We start from the raw sequence: 27262 nt of genomic DNA on the forward strand, positions 1-27262 counted from the left end.
GCTAGCGGAGTGACTATAACTACAATCACGTAGGCCTGCAGGACAGTCTTTTGCACGTGCCACAGTGTGCGACGAGCCGCGGCCATGATTAAGGAGAAAATAGAATTAGGTGTGCTAACGGAGTGACTATAACTACAATCACGTAGGCCTGCAGGGCAGTCTTGGTACATGCCACAGTGCGCGACGAGCCTCGGCTATGATTTAGGAGAAAATACAATTAGGTGTGCTAGCGGAGTGACTATAACTACAATCACGTAGGCCTGCAGGACAGTCTTTTGCACGTGCCACAGTGTGCGACGAGCCTCGGCCATGATTAAGGAGAAAATAGAATTAGGTGTGCTAACGGAGTGACTATAACTACAATCACGTAGGCCTGCAGGGCAGTCTTGGTACATGCCACAGTGTGCGACGAGCCTCGGCTATGATTTAGGAGAAAATAGAATTAGGTGTGCTAGCGGAGTGACTATAACTACAATTACGTAGGCCTGCAGGACAGTCTTGGTACGTGCCCCAGTGTGTGACGGGCGTCGACCATGAATAAAGAGAATGGTACAATTCGGTGAGCTAGCGGAGTGACTATAACTACAATCACGTAGGCCTGCAGGACAGTCTTTTGCACGTGCCACAGTGTGCGACGAGCCGCGGCCATGATTAAGGAGAAAATAGAATTAGGTGTGCTAACGGAGTGACTATAACTACCATCACGTAGGCCTGCAGGGCAGTCTTGGTACATGCCACAGTGTGCGACGAGCCTCGGCTATGATTTAGGAGAAAATACAATTAGGTGTGCTAGCGGAGTGACTATAACTACAATCACGTAGGGCTGCAGGACAGTCTTGGCACGTGCCACAGTGTGCGACGAGCCTCTGCCATGATTTAGGAGAAAATAGAATTACGTGTGCTAGCGGAGTGACTATAACTACAATCACGCAGTCCTGCAGGACAGTCTTGGTACATGCCACAGTGTGCGACGGGCGTCGACCTTGAATAAAGAGAATGGTACAATTAGGTGACCTAGCGGAGTAACTATAACTACAATCACGTAGGCCTGCAGGACAGTCTTGGCACGTGCCACAGTGTGCAACGAGCCTCGGCCGTGATTTAGGAGAAAATAGAATTAGGTGTGCTAGCGGAGTGACTATACTACAATCACGTAGGCCTGCAGGACAGTCTTGGCACGTGCCACAGTGTGCGACGAGCCTCTGCCATGATTTAGGAGAAAATAGAATTAGGTGAGCAAGCGGAGTGTCTATAACTACAATTATGTAGGCCTGCAGGACAGTCTTGGTACGTGCCCCAGTGTGTGACGGGCGTCGACCATGAATAAAGAGAATGGTACAATTAGGTGAGCTAGCGGAGTGACTATAACTACAATCACGTAGGCCTGCATGACAGTCTTGGCACGTGCCACAGTGTGCGACGAGCCTCGGCCATGATTTAGGAGAAAATAGAATTAGGTGTGCTAGCGGAGTGACTATAACTACAATTACGTAGGCCTGCAGGACAGTCTTGGTACGTGCCCCAGTGTGTGACGGTCGTCGACCATGAATAGAGAGAATGGTACAATTAGGTGAGCTAGCGGAGTGTCTATAACTACCATCACGTAGGCCTGCAGGACAGTCTTGGCACGTGCCCCAGTGTGTGACGGGCGTCGACCATGAATAAAAAAATGGTACAATTAGGTGAGCTAGCGGAGTGACTATAACTACAATCACGTAGGCCTGCAGGACAGTCTTGGCACGTGCCACAGTGTGCGACGAGCCTCGGCCATGATTTAGGAGAAAAAAGAATTAGGTGTGCTAGCGGAGTGACTATAACTACAATCACGTAGGCCTGCAGGACAGTCTTTTGCACGTGCCACAGTGTGCGACGAGCCTCGGCCATGATTAAGGAGAAAATAGAATTAGGTGTGCTAACGGAGTGACTATAACTACAATCACGTAGGCCTGCAGGGCAGTCTTGGTACATGCCACAGTGTGCGACGAGCCTCGGCTATGATTTAGGAGAAAATACAATTAGGTGTGCTAGCGGAGTGACTATAACTACAATCACGTAGGCCTGCAGGACAGTCATGGCACGTGCCAAAATGTGCGACGAGCCTCGGCCATGATTTAAGAGAAAATAGAATTAGGTGTGCTAGCGGAGTGACTATAACTACAATTACGTAGGCCTGCAGGACAGTCTTGGTACGTGCCCCAGTGTGTGACGGGCGTCGACCATGAATAAAGAGAATGGTACAATAAGGTGAGCTAGCGGAGTGACTATAACTACAATCACGTAGGCCTGCAGGACAGTCTTTTGCACGTGCCACAGTGTGCGACGAGCCTCGGCCATGATTAAGGAGAAAATAGAATTAGGTGTGCTAACGGAGTGACTATAACTACAATCACGTAGGCCTGCAGGACAGTCTTGGCACGTGCCACAGTGTGCGACGAGCCTCGGCTATGATTTAGGAGAAAATACAATTAGGTGTGCTAGCGGAGTGACTATAACTACAATCACGTAGGGCTGCAGGACAGTCTTGGCACGTGCCACAGTGTGCGATGAGCCTCTGCCATGATATAGGAGAAAATAGAATTACGTGTGCTAGCGGAGTGACTATAACTACAATCACGTAGGCCTGCAGGACAGTCTTGGTACATGCCACAGTGTGCGACGAGCCTCGGCTATGATTTAGGAGAAAATACAATTAGGTGTGCTAGCGGAGTGACTATAACTACAATCACGTAGGGCTGCAGGACAGTCTTGGCACGTGCCACAGTGTGCGATGAGCCTCTGCCATGATATAGGAGAAAATACAATTAGGTGTGCTAGCGGAGTGACTATAACTACAATCACGTAGGGCTGCAGGACAGTCTTGGCACGTGCCACAGTGTGCGATGAGCCTCTGCCATGATTAGGAGAAAATACAATTAGGTGTGCTAGCGGAGTGACTATAACTACAATCACGTAGGGCTGCAGGACAGTCTTGGCACGTGCCACAGTGTGCGATGAGCCTCTGCCATGATATAGGAGAAAATAGAATTACGTGTGCTAGCGGAGTGACTATAACTACAATCACGTAGGCCTGCAGGACAGTCTTGGTACATGCCACAGTGTGCGACGAGCCTCGGCTATGATTTAGGAGAAAATAGAATTACGTGTGCTAGCGGAGTGACTATAACTACAATCACGTAGGCCTGCAGGACAGTCTTGGTACATGCCACAGTGTGCGACGAGCCTCGGCTATGATTTAGGAGAAAATACAATTAGGTGTGCTAGCGGAGTGACTATAACTACAATCACGTAGGGCTGCAGGACAGTCTTGGCACGTGCCACAGTGTGCGATGAGCCTCTGCCATGATATAGGAGAAAATAGAATTACGTGTGCTAGCGGAGTGACTATAACTACAATCACGTAGGCCTGCAGGACAGTCTTGGTACATGCCACAGTGTGCGACGGGCGTCGACCTTGAATAAAGCGAATGGTACAATTAGGTGAGCTAGCGGAGTGACTATAACTACAATCACGTAGGCCTGCAGGACAGTCTTGGCACGTGCCACAGTGTGCGACGAGCCTCGGCCATGATTTAGGAGAAAATAGAATTAGGTGTGCTAGCGGAGCGACTATAACTACAATTACTTAGGCCTGCAGGACAGTCTTGGTACATGCCACAGTGTGCGACGAGCCTCGGCTATAATTTAGGAGAAAATACAATTAGGTGTGCTAGCGGAGTGACTATAACTACAACCACGTAGGCCTGCAGGACAGTCTTGGCACGTGCCACAGTGTGGGACGAGCCTCGGCCATGATTTAGGAGGAAATAGAATTCGGTGTGCTAGCGGAGTGACTATAACTACAATTACGTACGCCTGCAGGACTATCTTGGTACGTGCCCCAGGGTGTGACGGGCGTCGACCATGAATAAAGAGAATGGTACAATAAGGTGAGCTAGCGGAGTGACTATAACTACAATCACGTAGGCCTGCAGGACAGTCTTGGCACGTGCCACAGTGTGCGACGAGCCTCGGCCATGATTTAGGAGAAAAAAGAATTAGGTGTGCTAGCGGAGTGACTATAACTACAATCACGTAGGCCTGCAGGACAGTCTTGGCACGTGCCACAGTGTGCGACGAGCCTCGGCCATGATTTGAGAAAATAGAAATAGGTTTGCTTGCAGAGTGACTATATCTACAATTACTTAGGCCTGCAGGACAGTCTTGGTACGTACCCCAGTGTGTGACGGGCGTCGACCATGAATAAAGAGAATGGTACTATTAGGTGAGCTAGCGGAGTGACTATAACAACAATCACGTAGGCCTGCAGGACAGTCTTGGCACGTGCCGCAGTGTGCGACGGGCCTCGGCCATGATTTAGTAGAAAATAAAATTAGGTGTGCTAGCGGAGTGACTATAACTACAATTACGTAGGCCTGCAGGACAGACTTGGTACGTGCCCCAGTGTGTGACGGGCGTCGACCATGAATAAAGAGAATGGTACAATTAGGTGAGCTAGCGGAGTGTCTATAACAACAATCATGTAGGCCTGCAGGACAGTCTTGGCACGTGCCCCAGTGTGTGACGGGCGTCGACCATGAATAAAAAAAATGGTACAATTAGGTGAGCTAGCGGAGTGACTATAACTACAATCACGTAGGCCTGCAGGACAGTCTTGGCACGTGCCACAGTGTGGGACGAGCCTCGGCCATGATTTAGGAGGAAATAGAATTCGGTGTGCTAGCGGAGTGACTATAACTACAATTACGTACGCCTGCAGGACTGTCTTGGTACGTGCCCCGGTGTGTGACGGGCGTCGACCATGAATAAAGAGAATGGTACAATAAGGTGAGCTAGCGGAGTGACTATAACTACAATCACGTCGGCCTGCAGGACAGTCTTGGCACGTGCCACAGTGTGCGACGAGCCTCGGCCATGATTTAGGAGAAAAAAGAATTAGGTGTGCTAGCGGAGTGACTATAACTACAATTACGTAGCCCTGCAGGACAGTCTTGGTACATGCCACAGTGTGCGACGAGCCTCGGCTATGATTTAGGAGAAAATACAATTAGGTGTGCTAGCGGAGTGACTATAACTACAATCACGTAGGCCTGCAGGACAGTCTTGGCACGTGCCACAGTGTGCGACGAGCCTCGGCCATGATTTAGGAGAAAATAGAAATAGGTGTGCTTGCGGAGTGACTATAACTACAATTACGTAGGCCTGCAGGACAGTCTTGGTACGTGCCCCAGTGTGTGACGGGCGTCGACCATGAATAAAGAGAATGGTACAATTAGGTGAGCTAGCGGTGTGACTATAACTACAATCACGTAGGCCTGTAGGACAGTCTTGGCACGTGCCACAGTGTGCGACGAGCCTCGGCCATGATTTAGGAGAAAATAGAATTAGGTGTGCTAGCGGAGTGACTATAACTACAATTACGTTGGCCTGCAGGACAGTCTTGGTACGTGCCCCAGTGTGTGACGGGCGTCGACCATGAATAAAGAGAATGGTACAATTAGGTGAGCTAGCGGACTGTCTATAACTACAATCACGTAGGCCTGCAGGACAGTCTTGGCACGTGCCACAGTGTGCGACGAGCCTCGGCCATGATTTAGGAGAAAAAAGAATTAGGTGAGCTAGCGGAGTGACTATAACTAAAATCACGTAGGCCTGCAGGACTGTCTTGGCACGTGCCACAGTGTGGGACGAGCCTCGGCCATGATTTAGGAGGAAATAGAATTCGGTGTGCTAGCGGAGTGACTATAACTACAATTACGTACCCCTGCAGGACTGTCTTGGTACGTGCCCCAGTGTGTGACGGGCGTCGACCGTGAATAAAGAGAATGGTACAATTAGGTGAGCTAGCGGAGTGACTATAACTACAATCACGTCAGCCTGCAGGACAGTCTTGGCACGTTCCACAGTGTGCGACGAGCCTCGGCCATGATTTAGGAGAAAAAAGAATTAGGTGAGCTAGCGGAGTGACTATAACTACAATCACGTAGGCCTGCAGGACAGTCTTGGCACGTGCCACAGTGTGGGACGAGCCTCGGCCATGATTTAGGAGGAAATAGAATTCGGTGTGCTAGCGGAGTGACTATAACTACAATTACGTACGCCTGCAGGACTGTCTTGGTACGTGCCCCGGTGTGTGACAGGCGTCGACCATGAATAAAGAGAATGGTACAATTAGGTGAGCTAGCGGAGTGACTATAACTACAATCACGTCAGCCTGCAGGACAGTCTTGGCACGTTCCACAGGTTGCGACGAGCCTCGGCCATGATTTAGGAGAAAAAAGAATTAGGTGTGCTAGCGGAGTGACTATAACTACAATTACGTAGCCCTGCAGGACAGTCTTGGCACGTGCCACAGTGTGGGACGAGCCTCGGCCATGATTTAGGAGGAAATAGAATTCGGTGTGCTAGCGGAGTGACTATAACTACAATTACGTACGCCTGCAGGACTGTCTTGGTACGTGCCCCGGTGTGTGACGGGCGTCGACCATGAATAAAGAGAATGGTACAATAAGGTGAGCTAGCGGAGTGACTATAACTACAATCACGTCGGCCTGCAGGACAGTCTTGGCACGTGCCACAGTGTGCGACGAGCCTCGGCCATGATTTAGGAGAAAAAAGAATTAGGTGTGCTAGCGGAGTGACTATAACTACAATTACGTAGCCCTGCAGGACAGTCTTGGTACATGCCACAGTGTGCGACGAGCCTCGGCTATGATTTAGGAGAAAATACAATTAGGTGTGCTAGCGGAGTGACTATAACTACAATCACGTAGGCCTGCAGGACAGTCTTGGCACGTGCCACAGTGTGCGACGAGCCTCGGCCATGATTTAGGAGAAAATAGAAATAGGTGTGCTTGCGGAGTGACTATAACTACAATTACGTAGGCCTGCAGGACAGTCTTGGTACGTGCCCCAGTGTGTGACGGGCGTCGACCATGAATAAAGAGAATGGTACAATAAGGTGAGCTAGCGGTGTGACTATAACTACAATCACGTAGGCCTGTAGGACAGTCTTGGCACGTGCCACAGTGTGCGACGAGCCTCGGCCATGATTTAGGAGAAAATAGAATTAGGTGTGCTAGCGGAGTGACTATAACTACAATTACGTTGGCCTGCAGGACAGTCTTGGTACGTGCCCCAGTGTGTGACGGGCGTCGACCATGAATAAAGAGAATGGTACAATTAGGTGAGCTAGCGGACTGTCTATAACTACAATCACGTAGGCCTGCAGGACAGTCTTGGCACGTGCCACAGTGTGCGACGAGCCTCGGCCATGATTTAGGAGAAAAAAGAATTAGGTGAGCTAGCGGAGTGACTATAACTACAATCACGTAGGCCTGCAGGACTGTCTTGGCACGTGCCACAGTGTGGGACGAGCCTCGGCCATGATTTAGGAGGAAATAGAATTCGGTGTGCTAGCGGAGTGACTATAACTACAATTACGTACGCCTCCAGGACTGTCTTGGTACGTGCCCCAGTGTGTGACGGGCGTCGACCATGAATAAAGAGAATGGTACAATTAGGTGAGCTAGCGGAGTGACTATAACTACAATCACGTCAGCCTGCAGGACAGTCTTGGCACGTTCCACAGTGTGCGACGAGCCTCGGCCATGATTTAGGAGAAAAAAGAATTAGGTGAGCTAGCGGAGTGACTATAACTACAATCACGTAGGCCTGCAGGACAGTCTTGGCACGTGCCACAGTGTGGGACGAGCCTCGGCCATGATTTAGGAGGAAATAGAATTCGGTGTGCTAGCGGAGTGACTATAACTACAATTACGTACGCCTGCAGGACTGTCTTGGTACGTGCCCCAGTGTGTGACAGGCGTCGACCATGAATAAAGAGAATGGTACAATTAGGTGAGCTAGCGGAGTGACTATAACTACAATCACGTCAGCCTGCAGGACAGTCTTGGCACGTTCCACAGTGTGCGACGAGCCTCGGCCATGATTTAGGAGAAAAAAGAATTAGGTGTGCTAGCGGAGGGACTATAACTAAAATTACGTAGGCCTGCAGGACAGTCTTGGTACATGCCACAGAGTGCGACGAGCCTCGGCTATGATTTAGGAGAAAATACAATTAGGTGTGCTAGCGGAGTGACTGTAACTACAATCAAGTAGGCCTGCAGGACAGTCTTGGCACGTGCCACAGTGTGCGACGAGCCTCGGCCATGATTTAGGAGGAAATAGAATTCGGTGTGCTAGCGGAGTGACTATAACTACAATTACGTACGCCTGCAGGACTGTCTTGGTACGTGCCCCAGTGTGTGACGGGCGTCGACCATGAATAAAGAGAATGGTACAATTAGGTGAGCTAGCGGAGTGACTATAACTACAATCACGTAGGCCTGCAGGACAATCTTGGCACGTTCCACAGTGTGCGACGAGCCTCGGCTATGATTTAGGAGAAAATACAATTAGGTGTGCTAGCGGAGTGACTATACCTACAATCACGTAGGCCTGCAGGACAGTCATGGCACGTGCCAAAATGTGCGACGAGCCTCGGCCATGATTTAGGAGAAAATAGAATTAGGTGTTCTAGCGGAGTGACTATAACTACAATTACGTAGGCCTGCAGGACAGTCTTGGTACGTGCCCCAGTGTGTGACGGGGGTCGACCATGAATAAAGAGAATGGTACAATTCGGTGAGCTAGCGGAGTGACTATAACTACAATCACGTAGGCCTGCAGGACAGTCTTTTGCACGTGCCACAGTGTGCAACGAGCCTCGGCCATGATTAAGGAGAAAATAGAATTAGGTGTGCTAACGGAGTGACTATAACTACAATCACGTAGGCCTGCAGGGCAGTCTTGGTACATGCCACAGTGTGCGACGAGCCTCGGCTATGATTTAGGAGAAAATACAATTAGGTGTGCTAGCGGAGTGACTATAACTACAATCACGTAGGCCTGCAGGACTGTCATGGCACGTGCCAAAATGTGCTACGAGCCTCGGCCATGATTTAGGAGAAAATAGAATTAGGTGTGCTAGCGGAGTGACTATAACTACAATTACGTAGGCCTGCAGGACAGTCTTGGTACGTGCCCCAGTGTGTGACGGGCGTCGACCATGAATAAAGAGAATGGTACAATTCGGTGAGCTAGCGGAGTGACTATAACTACAATCACGTAGGCCTGCAGGACAGTCTTTTGCACGTGCCACAGTGTGCGACGAGCCGCGGCCATGATTAAGGAGAAAATAGAATTAGGTGTGCTAACGGAGTGACTATAACTACAATCACGTAGGCCTGCAGGGCAGTCTTGGTACATGCCACAGTGTGCGACGAGCCTCGGCTATGATTTAGGAGAAAATACAATTAGGTGTGCTAGCGGAGTGACTATAACTACAATCACGTAGGGCTGCAGGACAGTCTTGGCACGTGCCACAGTGTGCGACGAGCCTCTGCCATGATTTAGGAGAAAATAGAATTACGTGTGCTAGCGGAGTGACTATAACTACAATCACGTAGGCCTGCAGGACAGTCTTGGTACATGCCACAGTGTGCAACGAGCCTCGGCCATGATTTAGGAGAAAATAGAATTAGGTGTGCTAGCGGAGTGACTATTCTACAATCACGTAGGCCTGCAGGACAGTCTTGGCACGTGCCACAGTGTGCGACGAGCCTCTGCCATGATTTAGGAGAAAATAGAATTAGGTGAGCAAGCGGAGTGTCTATAACTACAATTATGTAGGCCTGCAGGACAGTCTTGGTACGTGCCCCAGTGTGTGACGGGCGTCGACCATGAATAAAGAGAATGGTACAATTAGGTGAGCTAGCGGAGTGACTATAACTACAATCACGTAGGCCTGCATGACAGTCTTGGCACGTGCCACAGTGTGCGACGAGCCTCGGCCATGATTTAGGAGAAAATAGAATTAGGTGTGCTAGCGGAGTGACTATAACTACAATTACGTAGGCCTGCAGGACAGTCATGGCACGTGCCAAAATGTGCGACGAGCCTCGGCCATGATTTAAGAGAAAATAGAATTAGGTGTGCTAGCGGAGTGACTATAACTACAATTACGTAGGCCTGCAGGACAGTCTTGGTACGTGCCCCAGTGTGTGACGGGCGTCGACCATGAATAAAGAGAATGGTACAATTAGGTGAGCTAGCGGAGTAACTATAACTACAATCACGTAGGCCTGCAGGACAGTCTTGGCACGTGCCACAGTGTGCAACGAGCCTCGGCCATGATTTAGGAGAAAATAGAATTAGGTGTGCTAGCGGAGTGACTATTCTACAATCACGTAGGCCTGCAGGACAGTCTTGGCACGTGCCACAGTGTGCGACGAGCCTCTGCCATGATTTAGGAGAAAATAGAATTAGGTGAGCAAGCGGAGTGTCTATAACTACAATTATGTAGGCCTGCAGGACAGTCTTGGTACGTGCCCCAGTGTGTGACGGGCGTCGACCATGATTAAAGAGAATGGTACAATTAGGTGAGCTAGCGGAGTGACTATAACTACAATCACGTAGGCCTGCATGACAGTCTTGGCACGTGCCACAGTGTGCGACGAGCCTCGGCCATGATTTAGGAGAAAATAGAATTAGGTGTGCTAGCGGAGTGACTATAACTACAATTACGTAGGCCTGCAGGACAGTCTTGGTACGTGCCCCAGTGTGTGACGGTCGTCGACCATGAATAAAGAGAATGGTACAATTAGGTGAGCTAGCGGAGTGTCTATAACTACAATCACGTAGGCCTGCAGGACAGTCTTGGCACGTGCCACAGTGTGCGACGAGCCTCGGCCATGATTTAGGAGAAAAAAGAATTAGGTGTGCTAGCGGAGTGACTATAACTACAATCACGTAGGCCTGCAGGACAGTCTTTTGCACGTGCCACAGTGTGCGACGAGCCTCGGCCATGATTAAGGAGAAAATAGAATTAGGTGTGCTAACGGAGTGACTATAACTACAATCACGTAGGCCTGCAGGGCAGTCTTGGTACATGCCACAGTGTGCGACGAGCCTCGGCTATGATTTAGGAGAAAATACAATTAGGTGTGCTAGCGGAGTGACTATAACTACAATCACGTAGGCCTGCAGGACAGTCATGGCACGTGCCAAAATGTGCGACGAGCCTCTGCCATGATATAGGAGAAAATAGAATTACGTGTGCTAGCGGAGTGACTATAACTACAATCACGTAGGCCTGCAGGACAGTCTTGGTACATGCCACAGTGTGCGACGGGCCTCGGCCATGATTTAGGAGAAAATAGAATTAGGTGTGCTAGCGGAGTGACTATACTACAATCACGTAGGCCTGCAGGACAGTCTTGGCACGTGCCACAGTGTGCGACGAGCCTCGGCCATGATTTAGGAGAAAATAGAATTAGGTGAGCTAGCGGAGTGACTATAACTACAATTACGTAGGCCTGCAGGACAGTCTTGGTACGTGCCCCAGTGTGTGACGGGCGTCGACCATGAATAAAGAGAATGGTACAATTAGGTGAGCTAGCGGAGTGACTATAACTACAATCACGTAGGCCTGCATGACAGTCTTGGCACGTGCCACAGTGTGCGACGAGCCTCGGCCATGATTTAGGAGAAAATAGAATTAGGTGTGCTAGCGGAGTGACTATAACTACAATTACGTAGGCCTGCAGGACAGTCATGGCACGTGCCAAAATGTGCGACGAGCCTCGGCCATGATTTAGGAGAAAATAGAATTAGGTGTGCTAGCGGAGTGACTATAACTACAATTACGTAGGCCTGCAGGACAGTCTTGGTACGTGCCCCAGTGTGTGACGGGGGTCGACCATGAATAAAGAGAATGGTACAATTCGGTGAGCTAGCGGAGTGACTATAACTACAATCACGTACGCCTGCAGGACAGTCTTTTGCACGTGCCACAGTGTGCGACGAGCCTCGGCTATGATTTAGGAGAAAATACAATAAGGTGTGCTAACGGAGTGACTATAACTACAATCACGTAGGCCTGCAGGGCAGTCTTGGTACATGCCACAGTGTGCGACGAGCCTCGGCTATGATTTAGGAGAAAATACAATTAGGTCTGCTAGCGGAGTGACTATAACTACAATCACGTAGGCCTGCAGGGCAGTCTTGGTACATGCCACAGTGTGCGACGAGCCTCGGCCATGATTAAGGAGAAAATAGAATTAGGTGTGCTAACGGAGTGACTATAACTACAATCACGTAGGCCTGCAGGGCAGTCTTGGTACATGCCACAGTGTGCGACGAGCCTCGGCTATGATTTAGGAGAAAATACAATTAGGTGTGCTAGCGGAGTGACTATAACTACAATCACGTAGGCCTGCAGGACAGTCATGGCACGTGCCAAAATGTGCGACGAGCCTCGGCCATGATTTAAGAGAAAATAGAATTAGGTGTGCTAGCGGAGTGACTATAACTACAATTACGTAGGCCTGCAGGACAGTCTTGGTACGTGCCCCAGTGTGTGACGGGCGTCGACCATGAATAAAGAGAATGGTACAATTCGGTGAGCTAGCGGAGTGACTATAACTACAATCACGTAGGCCTGCAGGACAGTCTTTTGCTCGTGCCACAGTGTGCGACGAGCCGCGGCCATGATTAAGGAGAAAATAGAATTAGGTGTGCTAACGGAGTGACTATAACTACAATCACGTAGGCCTGCAGGGCAGTCTTGGTACATGCCACAGTGTGCGACGAGCCTCGGCTATGATTTAGGAGAAAATAGAATTAGGTGTGCTAGCGGAGTGACTATAACTACAATTACGTAGGCCTGCAGGACAGTCTTGGTACGTGCCCCAGTGTGTGACGGGCGTCGACCATGAATAAAGAGAATGGTACAATTCGGTGAGCTAGCGGAGTGACTATAACTACAATCACGTAGGCCTGCAGGACAGTCTTTTGCACGTGCCACAGTGTGCGACGAGCTGCGGCCATGATTAAGGAGAAAATAGAATTAGGTGTGCTAACGGAGTGACTATAACTACAATCACGTAGGCCTGCAGGGCAGTCTTGGTACATGCCACAGTGTGCGACGAGCCTCGGCCATGATTTAGGAGAAAAAAGAATTAGGTGTGCTAGCGGAGTGACTATAACTACAATCACGTAGGCCTGCAGGACAGTCTTTTGCACGTGCCACAGTGTGCGACGAGCCTCGGCCATGATTAAGGAGAAAATAGAATTAGGTGTGCTAACGGAGTGACTATAACTACAATCACGTAGGCCTGCAGGGCAGTCTTGGTACATGCCACAGTGTGCGACGAGCCTCGGCTATGATTTAGGAGAAAATAGAATTAGGTGTGCTAGCGTGTGACTATAACTACAATTACGTAGACCTGCAGGACAGTCTTGGTACGTGCCCCAGTGTGTGACGGGCGTCGACCATGAATAAAGAGAATGGTACAATTCGGTGAGCTAGCGGAGTGACTATAACTACAATCACGTAGGCCTGCAGGACAGTCTTTTGCACGTGCCACAGTGTGCGACGAGCCTCGGCCATGATTAAGGAGAAAATAGAATTAGGTGTGCTAACGGAGTGACTATAACTACAATCACGTAGGCCTGCAGGGCAGTCTTGGTACATGCCACAGTGTGCGACGAGCCTCGGCTATGATTTAGGAGAAAATACAATTAGGTGTGCTAGCGGAGTGACTATAACTACAATCACGTAGGCCTGCAGGACAGTCTTTTGCACGTGCCACAGTGTGCGACGAGCCTCGGCCATGATTAAGGAGAAAATAGAATTAGGTGTGCTAACGGAGTGACTATAACTACAATCACGTAGGCCTGCAGGGCAGTCTTGGTACATGCCACAGTGTGCGACGAGCCTCGGCTATGATTTAGGAGAAAATACAATTAGGTGTGCTAGCGGAGTGACTATAACTACAATCACGTAGGGCTGCAGGACAGTCTTGGCACGTGCCACAGTGTGCGACGAGCCTCGGCCATGATTAAGGAGAAAATAGAATTAGGTGTGCTAACGGAGTGACTATAACTACAATCACGTAGGCCTGCAGGGCAGTCTTGGTACATGCCACAGTGTGCGACGAGCCTCGGCTATGATTTAGGAGAAAATAGAATTGGGTGTGCTAGCGGAGTGACTATAACTACAATTACGTAGGCCTGCAGGACAGTCTTGGTACGTGCCCCAGTGTGTGACGGGCGTCGACCATGAATAAAGAGAATGGTACAATTCGGTGAGCTAGCGGAGTGACTATAACTACAATCACGTAGGCCTGCAGGACAGTCTTTTGCACGTGCCACAGTGTGCGACGAGCCGCGGCCATGATTAAGGAGAAAATAGAATTAGGTGTGCTAACGGAGTGACTATAACTACAATCACGTAGGCCTGCAGGGCAGTCTTGGTACATGCCACAGTGTGCGACGAGCCTCGGCTATGATTTAGGAGAAAATAAAATTAGGTGTGCTAGCGGAGTGACTATAACTACAATTACGTAGGCCTGCAGGACAGTCTTGGTACGTGCCCCAGTGTGTGACGGGCGTCGACCATGAATAAAGAGAATGGTACAATTCGGTGAGCTAGCGGAGTGACTATAACTACAATCACGTAGGCCTGCAGGACAGTCTTTTGCACGTGCCACAGTGTGCGACGAGCCGCGGCCATGATTAAGGAGAAAATAGAATTAGGTGTGCTAACGGAGTGACTATAACTACAATCACGTAGGCCTGCAGGGCAGTCTTGGTACATGCCACAGTGCGCGACGAGTCTCGGCTATGATTTAGGAGAAAATACAATTAGGTGTGCTAGCGGAGTGACTATAACTACAATCACGTAGGCCTGCAGGACAGTCTTTTGCACGTGCCACAGTGTGCGACGAGCCTCGGCCATGATTAAGGAGAAAATAGAATTAGGTGTGCTAACGGAGTGACTATAACTACAATCACGTAGGCCTGCAGGGCAGTCTTGGTACATGCCACAGTGTGCGACGAGCCTCGGCTATGATTTAGGAGAAAATAGAATTAGGTGTGCTAGCGGAGTGACTATAACTACAATTACGTAGGCCTGCAGGACAGTCTTGGTACGTGCCCCAGTGTGTGACGGGCGTCGACCATGAATAAAGAGAATGGTACAATTCGGTGAGCTAGCGGAGTGACTATAACTACAATCACGTAGGCCTGCAGGACAGTCTTTTGCACGTGCCACAGTGTGCGACGAGCCGCGGCCATGATTAAGGAGAAAATAGAATTAGGTGTGCTAACGGAGTGACTATAACTACCATCACGTAGGCCTGCAGGGCAGTCTTGGTACATGCCACAGTGTGCGACGAGCCTCGGCTATGATTTAGGAGAAAATACAATTAGGTGTGCTAGCGGAGTGACTATAACTACAATCACGTAGGGCTGCAGGACAGTCTTGGCACGTGCCACAGTGTGCGACGAGCCTCTGCCATGATTTAGGAGAAAATAGAATTACGTGTGCTAGCGGAGTGACTATAACTACAATCACGCAGTCCTGCAGGACAGTCTTGGTACATGCCACAGTGTGCGACGGGCGTCGACCTTGAATAAAGAGAATGGTACAATTAGGTGACCTAGCGGAGTAACTATAACTACAATCACGTAGGCCTGCAGGACAGTCTTGGCACGTGCCACAGTGTGCAACGAGCCTCGGCCGTGATTTAGGAGAAAATAGAATTAGGTGTGCTAGCGGAGTGACTATACTACAATCACGTAGGCCTGCAGGACAGTCTTGGCACGTGCCACAGTGTGCGACGAGCCTCTGCCATGATTTAGGAGAAAATAGAATTAGGTGAGCAAGCGGAGTGTCTATAACTACAATTATGTAGGCCTGCAGGACAGTCTTGGTACGTGCCCCAGTGTGTGACGGGCGTCGACCATGAATAAAGAGAATGGTACAATTAGGTGAGCTAGCGGAGTGACTATAACTACAATCACGTAGGCCTGCATGACAGTCTTGGCACGTGCCACAGTGTGCGACGAGCCTCGGCCATGATTTAGGAGAAAATAGAATTAGGTGTGCTAGCGGAGTGACTATAACTACAATTACGTAGGCCCGCAGGACAGTCTTGGTACGTGCCCCAGTGTGTGACGGTCGTCGACAATGAATAGAGAGAATGGTACAATTAGGTGAGCTAGCGGAGTGTCTATAACTACCATCACGTAGGCCTGCAGGACAGTCTTGGCACGTGCCCCAGTGTGTGACGGGCGTCGACCATGAATAAAAAAATGGTACAATTAGGTGAGCTAGCGGAGTGACTATAACTACAATCACGTAGGCCTGCAGGACAGTCTTGGCACGTGCCACAGTGTGCGACGAGCCTCGGCCATGATTTAGGAGAAAAAAGAATTAGGTGTGCTAGCGGAGTGACTATAACTACAATCACGTAGGCCTGCAGGACAGTCTTTTGCACGTGCCACAGTGTGCGACGAGCCTCGGCCATGATTAAGGAGAAAATAGAATTAGGTGTGCAAACGGAGTGACTATAACTACAATCACGTAGGCCTGCAGGGCAGTCTTGGTACATGCCACAGTGTGCGACGAGCCTCGGCTATGATTTAGGAGAAAATACAATTAGGTGTGCTAGCGGAGTGACTATAACTACAATCACGTAGGCCTGCAGGACAGTCATGGCACGTGCCAAAATGTGCGACGAGCCTCGGCCATGATTTAAGAGAAAATAGAATTAGGTGTGCTAGCGGAGTGACTATAACTACAATTACGTAGGCCTGCAGGACAGTCTTGGTACGTGCCCCAGTGTGTGACGGGCGTCGACCATGAATAAAGAGAATGGTACAATAAGGTGAGCTAGCGGAGTGACTATAACTACAATCACGTAGGCCTGCAGGACAGTCTTTTGCACGTGCCACAGTGTGCGACGAGCCTCGGCCATGATTAAGGAGAAAATAGAATTAGGTGTGCTAACGGAGTGACTATAACTACAATCACGTAGGCCTGCATGACAGTCTTGGCACGTGCCACAGTGTGCGACGAGCCTCGGCTATGATTTAGGAGAAAATACAATTAGGTGTGCTAGCGGAGTGACTATAACTACAATCACGTAGGGCTGCAGGACAGTCTTGGCACGTGCCACAGTGTGCGATGAGCCTCTGCCATGATATAGGAGAAAATAGAATTACGTGTGCTAGCGGAGTGACTATAACTACAATCACGTAGGCCTGCAGGACAGTCTTGGTACATGCCACAGTGTGCGACGAGCCTCGGCTATGATTTAGGAGAAAATACAATTAGGTGTGCTAGCGGAGTGACTATAACTACAATCACGTAGGGCTGCAGGACAGTCTTGGCACGTGCCACAGTGTGCGATGAGCCTCTGCCATGATATAGGAGAAAATACAATTAGGTGTGCTAGCGGAGTGACTATAACTACAATCACGTAGGGCTGCAGGACAATCTTGGCACGTGCCACAGTGTGCGATGAGCCTCTGCCATGATATAGGAGAAAATACAATTAGGTGTGCTAGCGGAGTGACTATAACTACAATCACGTAGGGCTGCAGGACAGTCTTGGCACGTGCCACAGTGTGCGATGAGCCTCTGCCATGATATAGGAGAAAATAGAATTACGTGTGCTAGCGGAGTGACTATAACTACAATCACGTAGGCCTGCAGGACAGTCTTGGTACATGCCACAGTGTGCGACGAGCCTCGGCTATGATTTAGGAGAAAATAGAATTACGTGTGCTAGCGGAGTGACTATAACTACAATCACGTAGGCCTGCAGGACAGTCTTGGTACATGCCACAGTGTGCGACGAGCCTCGGCTATGATTTAGGAGAAAATACAATTAGGTGTGCTAGCGGAGTGACTATAACTACAATCACGTAGGGCTGCAGGACAGTCTTGGCACGTGCCACAGTGTGCGATGAGCCTCTGCCATGATATAGGAGAAAATAGAATTACGTGTGCTAGCGGAGTGACTATAACTACAATCACGTAGGCCTGCAGGACAGTCTTGGTACATGCCACAGTGTGCGACGGGCGTCGACCTTGAATAAAGCGAATGGTACAATTAGGTGAGCTAGCGGAGTGACTATAACTACAATCACGTAGGCCTGCAGGACAGTCTTGGCACGTGCCACAGTGTGCGACGAGCCTCGGCCATGATTTAGGAGAAAATAGAATTAGGTGTGCTAGCGGAGTGACTATACTACAATCACGTAGGCCTGCAGGACAGTCTTGGCACGTGCCACAGTGTGCGACGAGCCTCGGCCATGATTTAGGAGAAAATAGAATTAGGTGAGCTAGCGGAGTGACTATAACTACAATTACGTAGGCCTGCAGGACAGTCTTGGTACGTGCCCCAGTGTGTGACGGGCGTCGACCATGAATAAAAAAATGGTACAATTAGGTGAGCTAGCGGAGTGACTATAACTACAATCACGTAGGCCTGCAGGACAGTCTTGGCACGTGCCACAGTGTGCGACGAGCCTCGGCCATGATTTAGGAGAAAAAAGAATTAGGTGTGCTAGCGGAGTGACTATAACCACAATCACGTAGGCCTGCAGGACAGTCTTTTGCACGTGCCACAGTGTGCGACGAGCCTCGGCCATGATTAAGGAGAAAATAGAATTAGGTGTGCTAACGGAGTGACTATAACTACAATCACGTAGGCCTGCAGGGCAGTCTTGGTACATGCCACAGTGTGCGACGAGCCTCGGCTATGATTTAGGAGAAAATACAATTAGGTGTGCTAGCGGAGTGACTATAACTACAATCACGTAGGCCTGCAGGACAGTCATGGCACGTGCCAAAATGTGCGACGAGCCTCGGCCATGATTTAAGAGAAAATAGAATTAGGTGTGCTAGCGGAGTGACTATAACTACAATTACGTAGGCCTGCAGGACAGTCTTGGTACGTGCCCCAGTGTGTGACGGGCGTCGACCATGAATAAAGAGAATGGTACAATAAGGTGAGCTAGCGGAGTGACTATAACTACAATCACGTAGGCCTGCAGGACAGTCTTTTGCACGTGCCACAGTGTGCGACGAGCCTCGGCCATGATTAAGGAGAAAATAGAATTAGGTGTGCTAACGGAGTTACTATAACTACAATCACGTAGGCCTGCAGGACAGTCTTGGCACGTGCCACAGTGTGCGATGAGCCTCGGCTATGATTTAGGAGAAAATACAATTAGGTGTGCTAGCGGAGTGACTATAACTACAATCACGTAGGGCTGCAGGACAGTCTTGGCACGTGCCACAGTGTGCGATGAGCCTCTGCCATGATATAGGAGAAAATAGAATTACGTGTGCTAGCGGAGTGACTATAACTACAATCACGTAGGCCTGCAGGACAGTCTTGGTACATGCCACAGTGTGCGACGAGCCTCGGCTATGATTTAGGAGAAAATACAATTAGGTGTGCTAGCGGAGTGACTATAACTACAATCACGTAGGGCTGCAGGACAGTCTTGGCACGTGCCACAGTGTGCGATGAGCCTCTGCCATGATATAGGAGAAAATACAATTAGGTGTGCTAGCGGAGTGACTATAACTACAATCACGTAGGGCTGCAGGACAGTCTTGGCACGTGCCACAGTGTGCGATGAGCCTCTGCCATGATATAGGAGAAAATACAATTAGGTGTGCTAGCGGAGTGACTATAACTACAATCACGTAGGGCTGCAGGACAGTCTTGGCACGTGCCACAGTGTGCGATGAGCCTCTGCCATGATATAGGAGAAAATAGAATTACGTGTGCTAGCGGAGTGACTATAACTACAATCACGTAGGCCTGCAGGACAGTCTTGGTACATGCCACAGTGTGCGACGAGCCTCGGCTATGATTTAGGAGAAAATAGAATTACGTGTGCTAGCGGAGTGACTATAACTACAATCACGTAGGCCTGCAGGACAGTCTTGGTACATGCCACAGTGTGCGACGAGCCTCGGCTATGATTTAGGAGAAAATACAATTAGGTGTGCTAGCGGAGTGACTATAACTACAATCACGTAGGGCTGCAGGACAGTCTTGGCACGTGCCACAGTGTGCGATGAGCCTCTGCCATGATATAGGAGAAAATAGAATTACGTGTGCTAGCGGAGTGACTATAACTACAATCACGTAGGCCTGCAGGACAGTCTTGGTACATGCCACAGTGTGCGACGGGCGTCGACCTTGAATAAAGCGAATGGTACAATTAGGTGAGCGAGCGGAGTGACTATAACTACAATCACGTAGGCCTGCAGGACAGTCTTGGCACGTGCCACAGTGTGCGACGAGCCTCGGCCATGATTTAGGAGAAAATAGAATTAGGTGTGCTAGCGGAGTGACTATACTACAATCACGTAGGCCTGCAGGACAGTCTTGGCACGTGCCAAAATGTGCGACGAGCCTCGGCCATGATTTAGGAGAAAATAGAATTAGGTGTGCTAGCGGAGTGACTATAACTACAATTACGTAGGCCTGCAGGACAGTCTTGGTACGTGCCCCAGTGTGTGACGGGGGTCGACCATGAATAAAGAGAATGGTACATTTCGGTGAGCTAGCGGAGTGACTATAACTACAATCACGTAGGCCTGCAGGACAGTCTTTTGCACGTGCCACACTGTGCGACGAGCCTCGGCCATGATTAAGGAGAAAATAGAATTAGGTGTGCTAACGGAGTGACTATAACTACAATCACGTAGGCCTGCAGGGCAGTCTTGGTACATGCCACAGTGTGCGACGAGCCTCGGCTATGATTTAGGAGAAAATACAATTAGGTGTGCTAGCGGAGTGACTATAACTACAATCACGTAGGCCTGCAGGACTGTCATGGCACGTGCCAAAATGTGCGACGAGCCTCGGCCATGATTTAGGAGAAAATAGAATTAGGTGTGCTAGCGGAGTGACTATAACTACAATTACGTAGGCCTGCAGGACAGTCTTGGTACGTGCCCCAGTGTGTGACGGGCGTCGACCATGAATAAAGAGAATGGTACAATTCGGTGAGCTAGCGGATTGACTATAACTACAATCACGTAGGCCTGCAGGACAGTCTTTTGCACGTGCCACAGTGTGCGACGAGCCGCGGCCATGATTAAGGAGAAAATAGAATTAGGTGTGCTAACGCAGTGACTATAACTACAATCACGTAGGCCTGCAGGGCAGTCTTGGTACATGCCACAGTGTGCGACGAGCCTCGGCTATGATTTAGGAGAAAATACAATTAGGTGTGCTAGCGGAGTGACTATAACTACAATCACGTAGGGCTGCAGGACAGTCTTGGCACGTGCCACAGTGTGCTACGAGCCTCTGCCATGATTTAGGAGAAAATAAAATTACGTGTGCTAGCGGAGTGACTATAACTACAATCACGTAGGCCTGCAGGACAGTCTTGGTACATGCCACAGTGTGCGACGGGCGTCGACCTTGAATAAAGAGAATGGTACAATTAGGTGAGCTAGCGGAGTAACTATAACTACAATCACGTAGGCCTGCAGGACAGTCTTGGCACGTGCCACAGTGTGCAACGAGCCTCGGCCATGATTTAGGAGAAAATAGAATTAGGTGTGCTAGCGGAGTGACTATTCTACAATCACGTAGGCCTGCAGGACAGTCTTGGCACGTGCCACAGTGTGCGACGAGCCTCTGCCATGATTTAGGAGAAAATAGAATTAGGTGAGCAAGCGGAGTGTCTATAACTACAATTATGTAGGCCTGCAGGACAGTCTTGGTACGTGCCCCAGTGTGTGACGGGCGTCGACCATGAATAAAGAGAATGGTACAATTAGGTGAGCTAGCGGAGTGACTATAACTACAATCACGTAGGCCTGCATGACAGTCTTGGCACGTGCCACAGTGTGCGACGAGCCTCGGCCATGATTTAGGAGAAAATAGAATTAGGTGTGCTAGCGGAGTGACTATAACTACAATTACGTAGGCCTGCAGGACAGTCTTGGTACGTGCCCCAGTGTGTGACGGTCGTCGACCATGAATAAAAGGAATGGTACAATTAGGTGAGCTAGCGGAGTGTCTATAACTACAATCACGTAGGCCTGCAGGACAGTCTTGGCACGTGCCCCAGTGTGTGACGGGCGTCGACCATGAATAAAAAAATGGTACAATTAGGTGAGCTAGCGGAGTGACTATAACTACAATCACGTAGGCCTGCAGGACAGTCTTGGCACGTGCCACAGTGTGCGACGAGCCTCGGCCATGATTTAGGAGAAAAAAGAATTAGGTGTGCTAGCGGAGTGACTATAACTACAATCACGTAGGCCTGCAGGACAGTCTTTTGCACGTGCCACAGTGTGCGACGAGCCTCGGCCATGATTAAGGAGAAAATAGAATTAGGTGTGCTAACGGAGTGACTATAACTACAATCACGTAGGCCTGCAGGGCAGTCTTGGTACATGTCACAGTGTGCGACGAGCCTCGGCTATGATTTAGGAGAAAATACAATTAGGTGTGCTAGCGGAGTGATTATAACTACAATTACGTAGGCCTGCAGGACAGTCTTGGTACGTGCCCCAGTGTGTGACGGGCGTCGACCATGAATAAAGAGAATGGTACAATTCGGTGAGCTCGCGGAGTGACTATAACTACAATCACGTAGGCCTGCAGGACAGTCTTTTGCACGTGCCACAGTGTGCGACGAGCCTCGGCCATGATTAAGGAGAAAATAGAATTAGGTGTGCTAACGGAGTGACTATAACTACAATCACGTAGGCCTGCAGGGCAGTCTTGGTACATGCCACAGTGTGCGACGAGCCTCGGCTATGATTTAGGAGAAAATACAATTAGGTGTGCTAGCGGAGTGACTATAACTACAATCACGTAGGGCTGCAGGACAGTCTTGGCACGTGCCACAGTGTGCGATGAGCCTCTGCCATGATATAGGAGAAAATAGAATTACGTGTGCTAGCGGAGTGACTATAACTACAATCACGTAGGCCTGCAGGACAGTCTTGGTACATGCCACAGTGTGCGACGGGCGTCGACCTTGAATAAAGAGAATGGTACAATTAGGTGAGCTAGCGGAGTGACTATAACTACAATCACGTAGGCCTGCAGGACAGTCTTGGCACGTGCCACAGTGTGCGACGAGCCTCGGCCATGATTTAGGAGAAAATAGAATTAGGTGAGCTAGCGGAGTGACTATAACTACAATTACGTAGGCCTGCAGGACAGTCTTGGTACGTGCCCCAGTGTGTGACGGGCGTCGACCATGAATAAAGAGAATGGTACAATTAGGTGAGCTAGCGGAGTGACTATAACTACAATCACGTAGGCCTGCATGACAGTCTTGGCACGTGCCACAGTGTGCGACGAGCCTCGGCCATGATTTAGGAGAAAATAGAATTAGGTGTGCTAGCGGAGTGACTATAACTACAATTACGTAGGCCTGCAGGACAGTCTTGGTACGTGCCCCAGTGTGTGACGGGCGTCGACCATGAATAAAGAGAATGGTACAATTAGGTGAGCTAGCGGAGTGTCTATAACTACAATCACGTAGGCCTGCAGGACAGTCTTGGCACGTGCCCCAGTGTGTGACGGGCGTCGACCATGAATAAAAAAATGGTACAATTAGGTGAGCTAGCGGAGTGACTATAACTACAATCACGTAGGCCTGCAGGACTCTCTTGGCACGTGCCACAGTGTGCGACGAGCCTCGGCCATGATTTAGGAGAAAAAAGAATTAGGTGTGCTAGCGGAGTGACTATAACTACAATCACGTAGGCCTGCAGGACAGTCTTTTGCACGTGCCACAGTGTGCGACGAGCCTCGGCCATGATTAAGGAGAAAATAGAATTAGGTGTGCTAACGGAGTGACTATAACTACAATCACGTAGGCCTGCAGGGCAGTCTTGGTACATGCCACAGTGTGCGACGAGCCTCGGCTATGATTTAGGAGAAAATACAATTAGGTGTGCTAGCGGAGTGACTATAACTACAATCACGTAGGCCTGCAGGACAGTCATGGCACGTGCCAAAATGTGCGACGAGCCTCGGCCATGATTTAAGAGAAAATAGAATTAGGTGTGCTAGCGGAGTGACTATAACTACAATTACGTAGGCCTGCAGGACAGTCTTGGTACGTGCCCCAGTGTGTGACGGGCGTCGACCATGAATAAAGAGAATGGTACAATAAGGTGAGCTAGCGGAGTGACTATAACTACAATCACGTAGGCCTGCAGGACAGTCTTTTGCACGTGCCACAGTGTGCGACGAGCCTCGGCCATGATTAAGGAGAAAATAGAATTAGGTGTGCTAACGGAGTGACTATAACTACAATCACGTAGGCCTGCAGGACAGTCTTGGCACGTGCCACAGTGTGCGACGAGCCTCGGCTATGATTTAGGAGAAAATACAATTAGGTGTGCTAGCGGAGAGACTATAACTACAATCACGTAGGGCTGCAGGACAGTCTTGGCACGTGCCACAGTGTGCGATGAGCCTCTGCCATGATATAGGAGAAAATAGAATTACGTGTGCTAGCGGAGTGACTATAACTACAATCACGTAGGCCTGCAGGACAGTCTTGGTACATGCCACAGTGTGCGACGAGCCTCGGCTATGATTTAGGAGAAAATACAATTAGGTGTGCTAGCGGAGTGACTATAACTACAATCACGTAGGGCTGCAGGACAGTCTTGGCACGTGCCACAGTGTGCGATGAGCCTCTGCCATGATATAGGAGAAAATACAATTAGGTGTGCTAGCGGAGTGACTATAACTACAATCACGTAGGGCTGCAGGACAGTCTTGGCACGTGCCACAGTGTGCGATGAGCCTCTGCCATGATATAGGAGAAAATACAATTAGGTGTGCTAGCGGAGTGACTATAACTACAATCACGTAGGGCTTCAGGACAGTCTTGGCACGTGCCACAGTGTGCGATGAGCCTCTGCCATGATATAGGAGAAAATAGAATTACGTGTGCTAGCGGAGTGACTATAACTACAATCACGTAGGCCTGCAGGACAGTCTTGGTACATGCCACAGTGTGCGACGAGCCTCGGCTATGATTTAGGAGAAAATAGAATTACGTGTGCTAGCGGAGTGACTATAACTACAATCACGTAGGCCTGCAGGACAGTCTTGGTACATGCCACAGTGTGCGACGAGCCTCGGCTATGATTTAGGAGAAAATACAATTAGGTGTGCTAGCGGAGTGACTATAACTACAATCACGTAGGGCTGCAGGACAGTCTTGGCACGTGCCACAGTGTGCGATGAGCCTCTGCCATGATATAGGAGAAAATAGAATTACGTGTGCTAGCGGAGTGACTATAACTACAATCACGTAGGCCTGCAGGACAGTCTTGGTACATGCCACAGTGTGCGACGGGCGTCGACCTTGAATAAAGCGAATGGTACAATTAGGTGAGCTAGCGGAGTGACTATAACTACAATCACGTAGGCCTGCAGGACAGTATTGGCACGTGCCACAGTGTGCGACGAGCCTCGGCCATGATTTAGGAGAAAATAGAATTAGGTGTGCTAGCGGAGTGACTATACTACAATCACGTAGGCCTGCAGGACAGTCTTGGCACGTGCCACAGTGTGCGACGAGCCTCGGCCATGATTTAGGAGAAAATAGAATTAGGTGAGCTAGCGGAGTGACTATAACTACAATTACGTAGGCCTGCAGGACAGTCTTGGTACGTGCCCCAGTGTGTGACGGGCGTCGACCATGAATAAAGAGAATGGTACAATTAGGTGAGCTAGCGGAGTGACTATAACTACAATCACGTAGGCCTGCATGACAGTCTTGGCACGTGCCACAGTGTGCGACGAGCCTCGGCCATGATTTAGGAGAAAATAGAATTAGGTGTGCTAGCGGAGTGACTATAACTACAATTACGTAGGCCTGCAGGACAGTCATGGCACGTGCCAAAATGTGCGACGAGCCTCGGCCATGATTTAGGAGAAAATAGAATTAGGTGTGCTAGCGGAGTGACTATAACTACAATTACGTAGGCCTGCAGGACAGTCTTGGTACGTGCCCCAGTGTGTGACGGGGGTCGACCATGAATAAAGAGAATGGTACAATTCGGTGAGCTAGCGGAGTGACTATAACTACAATCACGTAGGCCTGCAGGACAGTCTTTTGCACGTGCCACAGTGTGCGACGAGCCTCGGCCATGATTAAGGAGAAAATAGAATTAGGTGTGCTAACGGAGTGACTATAACTACAATCACGTAGGCCTGCAGGGCAGTCTTGGTACATGCCACAGTGTGCGACGAGCCTCGGCTATGATTTAGGAGAAAATACAATTAGGTGTGCTAGCGGAGTGACTATAACTACAATCACGTAGGCCTGCAGGACTGTCATGGCACGTGCCAAAATGTGCGACGAGCCTCGGCCATGATTTAGGAGAAAATAGAATTAGGTGTGCTAGCGGAGTGACTATAACTACAATTACGTAGGCCTGCAGGACAGTCTTGGTACGTGCCCCAGTGTGTGACGGGCGTCGACCATGAATAAAGAGAATGGTACAATTCGGTGAGCTAGCGGAGTGACTATAACTACAATCACGTAGGCCTGCAGGACAGTCTTTTGCACGTGCCACAGTGTGCGACGAGCCGCGGCCATGATTAAGGAGAAAATAGAATTAGGTGTGCTAACGCAGTGACTATAACTACAATCACGTAGGCCTGCAGGGCAGTCTTGGTACATGCCACAGTGTGCGACGAGCCTCGGCTATGATTTAGGAGAAAATACAATTAGGTGTGCTAGCGGAGTGACTATAACTACAATCACGTAGGGCTGCAGGACAGTCTTGGCACGTGCCACAGTGTGCGACGAGCCTCTGCCATGATTTAGGAGAAAATAAAATTACGTGTGCTAGCGGAGTGACTATAACTACAATCACGTAGGCCTGCAGGACAGTCTTGGTACATGCCACAGTGTGCGACGGGCGTCGACCTTGAATAAAGAGAATGGTACAATTAGGTGAGCTAGCGGAGTAACTATAACTACAATCACGTAGGCCTGCAGGACAGTCTTGGCACGTGCCACAGTGTGCAACGAGCCTCGGCCATGATTTAGGAGAAAATAGAATTAGGTGTGCTAGCGGAGTGACTATTCTACAATCACGTAGGCCTGCAGGACAGTCTTGGCACGTGCCACAGTGTGCGACGAGCCTCTGCCATGATTTAGGAGAAAATAGAATTAGGTGAGCAAGCGGAGTGTCTATAACTACAATTATGTAGGCCTGCAGGACAGTCTTGGTACGTGCCCCAGTGTGTGACGGGCGTCGACCATGAATAAAGAGAATGGTACAATTAGGTGAGCTAGCGGAGTGACTATAACTACAATCACGTAGGCCTGCATGACAGTCTTGGCACGTGCCACAGTGTGCGACGAGCCTCGGCCA

This window comes from Haemaphysalis longicornis, unplaced genomic scaffold, assembly GCF_048455015.1.
Source record: "Haemaphysalis longicornis isolate Haplotype H1 unplaced genomic scaffold, Haemaphysalis longicornis Haplotype H1 scaffold_66, whole genome shotgun sequence".
In the NCBI taxonomy this organism is placed as follows: Eukaryota; Metazoa; Arthropoda; class Arachnida; order Ixodida; family Ixodidae; genus Haemaphysalis; species Haemaphysalis longicornis.